Raw genomic sequence first — 6,885 nt, forward strand, 5'->3', positions numbered from 1 at the left:
CAATTCTTGCTACTTAAGTTATAAACAACCAGAATACTGAAAATATTTATATTCTTTGAATTTCTGAAGGAATAAATTAGGAAAATTTCTTTTGATATTGTTAAATTAAAATTTAGTAAGGATGATGGTGGAATGCTTTACCTTTACTGCTTCCTGAATAATTGAGAGTTTGTTCACAAGGTCAAGCAGAAACATCTAATAATAAATGTAGACATTGGTGAATAGCTACCAGACTTCATTGAATCAGCACACAAGTGGATTTTTCAAAAATGTTTTTCAGATTTCCTTACGAGTAAAAATGTATTAGGTCTGGGTTCACCTCAATCTAAATATGCAAGAATTGTACATAGAATTAAAGTAGTAGATTTATTTTCACTTAAGTTTCTGATGCTGTTTTTAAGTCAAATGATTGTGGTCTTTCATCATCCTAAATGTATCAATCATCTTTAATAGCAAAGAAGATATTCACCATGGTGTAGGACCCTGGGGATTCTTGTAGAGAAGATGGTAATTGGTTATCTTAACATGAACTTTCAAAAACAAAATAACAGTTAATTAAAGGTGTCTTCATAGGTTCTATTGGGAAATTGAGATGTTACGGTTAAACTGTGTCATATTAATAGGGTTTAAAGATTGTATTAACAATTTGGGGGATTCCAGGTGGCACAAATGATTACGTTTTTGAGTAAGAATTAAATTGTTGGTGCTTTAAACCTACTCACAGATACCTCACTAGAGGGACCTAGGCCTGGTCAACTGCTTCAGAAAGGCAGAAACTTAGACTACTGTGTGAGCAGTTTAATTTTTTGCTATGAGACTTTCTTTTCCCAGAAAGAGTTAAGAGTTTCAGAATTCTCCAGTAACAGTTTTACTGTATCTTAAAATATTGAGACAGAGTCTAAACTCGATGGTGGTGAATTTCTTAGTGAGAACAAGTATTACACTTTGAGCTTTTCCAGTGTATCTGAGGTGATCCAGAAAGAGTTCTTTCATCACCCATTTGAAAAAAATATATAAATAGTAATATGGGCTTTAGTGTAATGACAGTATTGTCAATGACCACTAATTTTCTGAATCATCACCCCTGAGTTCATCATACATAATACCCTTACCCTCCTCAGAGTAGACTCAAACATAAAAATTTTTAAGATGGAATATAACACCTTCTTTACACATTAAATGCTAATGGTTTGCTACAAAATATATATGAATATACATTCAAGTAATGTATGAAATATTTTAGCAAAATATGCATTATAGACTAACATTATTGCTAGGGAAAATGACCAAACAGGTATTTTGGAAAAGAATTACAGAATGAAATGAAATAAAATATATAGAGAGGGGGAAAAACCCCATAAATTTTCCACATATGTTCTAAACCATGAAAATGATTTCTTCCAGCAAATAATGCTATATACAACACAGAGAAGTATAGTTTAGATGTGTCAAATGAGTGAAAAACAAAATCTTGAAATTGTAAGAGTATTATAAAGGTAGAGTGATTATTATAGAAGCAAATACTAGTAATTTAAATATTAAAGTAGAATATACTCTTTAGTGAGGTCTAATTATATCTCTTATATACTAAAATATAATACTTAGATAACAAGAAAATCATTTAATTTTGTATTAATCTTTATCACAAAAGTTCTGAAACTAGAAGTAAAGGCATACTTGTCATATTTGATAAGAGAAGCAGATGAATGGATAAATGATTTTTCTAGATAAAATAGATCAATCATGCCCAACTGCGGAGTTAATGAAGAAATACATTAAAGAAACTTGCAATTTTTCTGGAATTATTCCTGAAAAAGACTTGAGGAAGTATATGAAATTTGGAAGAAAGCTGGATGTAAACAAGAAGAAAATTTTATTTAAAAGACTACTCTATAAGCAATGAAACTTAGAGAGATTCAAGACCAAGTAAGAAGGAAAACTCTCTGAGGTGAAATCAATATCTTCAGGTATTTTACATAGATACCATTTGCTTTATCTGACCTTGTGTTGTTGATTACATATTGAATCACTAAACACAAAGTCAGCAGTTCAAACCCAGATGATGAAGCTTTCTATTCCTGTAAAGAGTTATGGACTCTAAAAGCCCCAGGGGTAGTTCCATCCTGGTCTAAGGGATCTATGACTTGGAAATGTCTTTATGACAATGAGCTTGATTCTGGGTTTTGGACTTATGCTCAGCGATGAGCATTTGGATTTGACTCTGGGGAAGGAGTGCTTCTCAGGTTCATAGAAATCAGCAAAACTATCCTCTAATATGGATACTGAATTTTTCTTCAAATAATTTTGCTTCTTGAATCATTTTCTGAGCACATAGTTCATGTGTTATTAATGATATTGATTTCTGCATCCTTTCTGGTCACCTTTTTTGGACTGGACACTTTCCCTGATACTTATTTTCAAAATGTTTAGGCATAGAAAAGAGGACTTCCAATTCTATACAGCACTTGTTGAAATATTTCAGTATTCAGTCAATTCCTAAAGCCTGGTTATTCACTAATACTTTTAAAGCAACTTGGACTTCTTCCTTCTGCATCATTGGTGATTGAGCACATGCTACTTCTGAAAGTACTTTAGTGTTGACTATTTTTTGTTACAGAAAAGTGATATATTCCTTCCTCCTTCTTTTTGAGGGTAACAATAAACTCCATGATCCCCCCCCCCTCATGGTTATTTCAATTATTTAGCACTACATCATAATTTAGTCTCCAGTGCCCTTGATTGCCTTACCCTTCCACAAATGTCACACTGGTTCATTATATGGACATTATACAGTTTAGACCTAGTAAGGAAGAAATATCAATGACTTTTGACTTATTGGTAAAGCATCTGCATCTAAGAGGGTGGGATGTGTAAAAGAAATTCACCTACTTTTAACCTCAGTGAAAGTTCTAGGTGTCTAGTGGTGTAAGGTATTTAGAGGTATTTCTCCTAAAGTGAAGGAAAATTATCCCTCAATTTTGTGTACTACTCTGGAATATTTTTCAAGTAACTCAAAAAGTTTTAAGAGGGATCCCGAAGGTAAAAACTGACAAAGATTTCGGCTGCTTTACAAGCTGCTCTGCCTCTTGGGCTACATGATCCAGCCAATACATTATACTTGGAATGTCAGTGGTAGTTTGAGATGTGATTTCAGACCTTGGAAGAACTTTATTGATGAATCACAGGGCAGATTCTTAGGATTTTGTAGCAAAATTCAGTCCTTTTTGTAAATAGCTATTCTCCTCCCGAGATATGGCAATTGGCTTGTTTCTGAACCTTAGTAGAGAATGATTGTATGCTGTTGGCTAACAAGTCAACATGCAATCAGAGCTTCCCATCATGAACTGGCTGTTATTTGCTGCAGTGGGTCATAAAATTGGACATGCATACCAGCACCCCCATGAGATTGGACTAGAGCAACAGGTCTCAACCTGTTGGTTGTGACTTTTTTTTGGGGTGGAATGACCCTTCCACAGGGTTGCCTAAGACCATTGAAAAAACGTAGTATTTCTGATGGTCTTAAGAACTAAGACATGCTCATCTATCTGTCTCCTGGCAGGTCCACCCACATGCAGATTCACCCACATACGAGTACCCGGTGTGATGACGTCATTGCACCAACCCCATCACATATATTATACCCCATACAAATACACATTTATGTGACAGGGTTGGCACCATAATGTACTTATGTACACTTGTGCAGGGAGCAGCTACTGTGTAGAAAGCAGCTGCTGCATTGAAAACAGCTACTCTGTTGAAAGCAGATACTGTGTTGAGCGCAGCAGTATTGGAGGAAAAACGACACTTCATGAATTAGAATTACTGGCTAAATATAAAATCATGTACTATAATATCATCAACTACTGCAAAAAATATATATAATCTGTACCATAGTAATTTAATCTGGATGCTGATCGGTCTTTTTATATTCAGCTGTGGTTGATGTGAATACTGCCCCCTCATGAACGTGACAGGCATGTAAAAAAAAACAACACAGAATGGTAAATTACAGAAAACTTTAATGAACTCTATTGACTGAGCTTTGTAATATATAATCTTATGTATTTTTAAAGATATTGTTATATATTTTTTCATTAGCAAACCATCCAATGACAATGGATTGTGTAGAGACAAATAATAAGAAAATAAAATATAGTGAGGATTTTTTTACAGTATGGTTTTACCTCAATAATTATAGCAGGAATTGAGAACCCACAATGTGTTGTGTTATTAGTTGTGAAATTTTATCAGCTGAATCTATGAAGCAGAACAAACTAAAACACCATTTTGATAGCAAGCATCCTAGTTTTGCCGGCGAGGATACCAACTATTTTACAAGCAAAGCTGATGGACTCAAGAACGCCACGCTTGACCCTGGTGGTAAGTACCACAAACAAAATGTAGCAGCCATTGAAGCTTCATATTTGGTGACACTCAGAATTGACAGAACTATGAAACCTCACACCCTTGCTGAGGATTTACTGTTGCCAGCAGCCAAAGACATTATTTGAATTTGTTACGAAATTGAGTGCAATTTTGTTATCTAACAACACTATATGCAGAAGAATAGATGACATGTCTGCTGATATTTTTGATCAGGTAATCCAGGAAATTAAATATGCTCCACTTCCAATAGCTAGCATCCAGCTTGATGAATCTGTAGACATTGCAAACTGTTTACTGTTTCTGGTTTACGTGAGGTATATTAATGATGACGACTTTAAAGATGAGTTTCTTTTGTTGAAAACCTCTTGAAACGACAACTACTGCACATGATGTATTTGACACAGTTGATTCATTTCTGAAAGAACATAAGATCTCATGGGAAAAGGTTTGTGGTGTTTGCGCAGGTGGTGCCCCCGCTATGCTAGGACGTTGAGTTGGATTTCAACGTTTGGTACTGAACGAGTCAGCAAAAGTCATTGGAACTCACTGGATGAGGGTAAGCTGAAGGTCCAAGTAAGTTGCATGGAGAAATGTCATTGAATCCACTCCTCCCACAGACCAACCCTTCTCCATGTCTGCACCTATGGCCTTATGAGGAGTTACTTGTGATCAGTTGGTTGAGGAAAAGAGAAATCGTGCGCTTGGTTTTTGTTTTGTTTTGAGTCTGATAAGGATTTGTATGTCAGTTGATGTTCATTTAAATAAGTAGTGTGTTTCTAGAAATTTATCCACATCTTTTAGGTTTTCGATTTGTTGAAGTATATTCCTTCATAATATTTCATGATTACCCATTTTACTTCAATAGGTTCTCTTATAAGTTGGGTTATGAGGGGGTTGGTCCTCAGTGTTTGAACAGGTTTTCAGGAGTGACTTCCTGATTGTGGAAACTAGTAAAGACAGACAGAGGGGCAGAGGGACTCCTCGTCCTGAGAGAGTTCATGCGTTTTCCCATGGGTATATATAATGAGGCTTACAGATATTTCATGAGGCATGCATGTCATATAGCTAACATAACAATGTTTATGGGCAATATCATAAGTGGGTAACAAACAGAAAGTGAGGTGAGTCAGTCTTAGTGTTACTTGACCTCAAATGAGCCTGAGGCCTCCTAGGAGTTTGATACATTTTACAATGGTTTGTTATAGACCCTGATTACGGTCATCTGTAGGTAACTTTCTGGCATAGTGAATAGCCACACTAAAGTATGAGACATGATTTATTTTATCTCCTTTATGACTGCTAGTGCGGGCACACAACTCTGGCCTGGGGAACTGGTGTTTGAAAACATTTCTGTCCAAGAACAATGGAAATTTTTCTGAAAAAAAAGGACTAGTTTTCTAGGCCCATGGTTGTGAGGGTGGAAATAATGTCAAGTACTTCCTACCAAATCCTCAGTTTACTGCAGTGACCCATGTTGTATTAGGTTTCAAATTTGAAAGAGCTACATAGTGCTCTGATGGTTTTTGAAATGTCACAGCTTTTTAACAGATATTAAGAGAAAAATGGCGACTGTAAGCAAAATAATTAAGCCAGAGCCAAAACTATGAGATTGACTTTGAACCCAGTCTCTTGGATCCAAGCTTTCTAAATCATCTATCAATTGTTTGATTGTGGGTGTGCTAGCGAACAGTTCCCAGCTTTTAAAGTATTGAAGATTTTCTTCTTTAGCTGTTTTATATCTAGTGAGAGGTTGCTCTTAAATCCATGAAAATGGTTTCTAATAAAGGACCAAATATGTAAGGCTTCATTATATGGATAAGGGATTACACAGATAGCAGTAATATTCTAATCACATTTCCGCATCAATTGCTGTTGCAAGTCTATTATTTCATCTCCTAACCGCTGGACAGTTTGTTGCAGTTCAGCCACCTTCCCCTTTAGTTTTTTGCCCACCTTCGCCTGGGTGGCCCAGAGTTGGTGTGAGTCCACTTGCCACTTTTATACAACATGTTCAGGTTTAATAGCTTCATGGAGTGCACCTCCTGCAACGACAGCACTGGCAGCAATTGCTTTGAGTCCAGAGTGGCCACAAGAACCATTCCCATGAATCGTTGAGGTCTTGGCAATATTTCTGACAATAGCTGCAGCCAGAGAGATACTGCTGGGCTGTATTCCCATCTGCAGTTCATCTGCATCGGGGCCTATGACCCTAGTTAGTTCTTTAAGATGAGGATGCTCTCTTTAGAGAGGTTTAAAAGCAGAGAATGGCTTAGGCTTGTATAGTCTACAATCTCAACAGGTGGCAATAAGGTCGTTTCTTTTATCAAGATGTTCCCAACAGCAAATGCATAGGCGATTTTACACATGAGACTGTATTGAGTCTCATTTTTAGAGAAAGTGCAGTTGAAACTAGACCAACTGGTACCTGTAGAACTCCCTATATACCCTGTTAAAGGTCTGGTGGTGAGAGGTATTTTCCATAAATCCACTGCTCAG

The sequence above is a fragment of the Tenrec ecaudatus genome, chromosome 6 (assembly GCF_050624435.1).
Source record: "Tenrec ecaudatus isolate mTenEca1 chromosome 6, mTenEca1.hap1, whole genome shotgun sequence".
NCBI classification, from domain to species: Eukaryota; Metazoa; Chordata; class Mammalia; order Afrosoricida; family Tenrecidae; genus Tenrec; species Tenrec ecaudatus.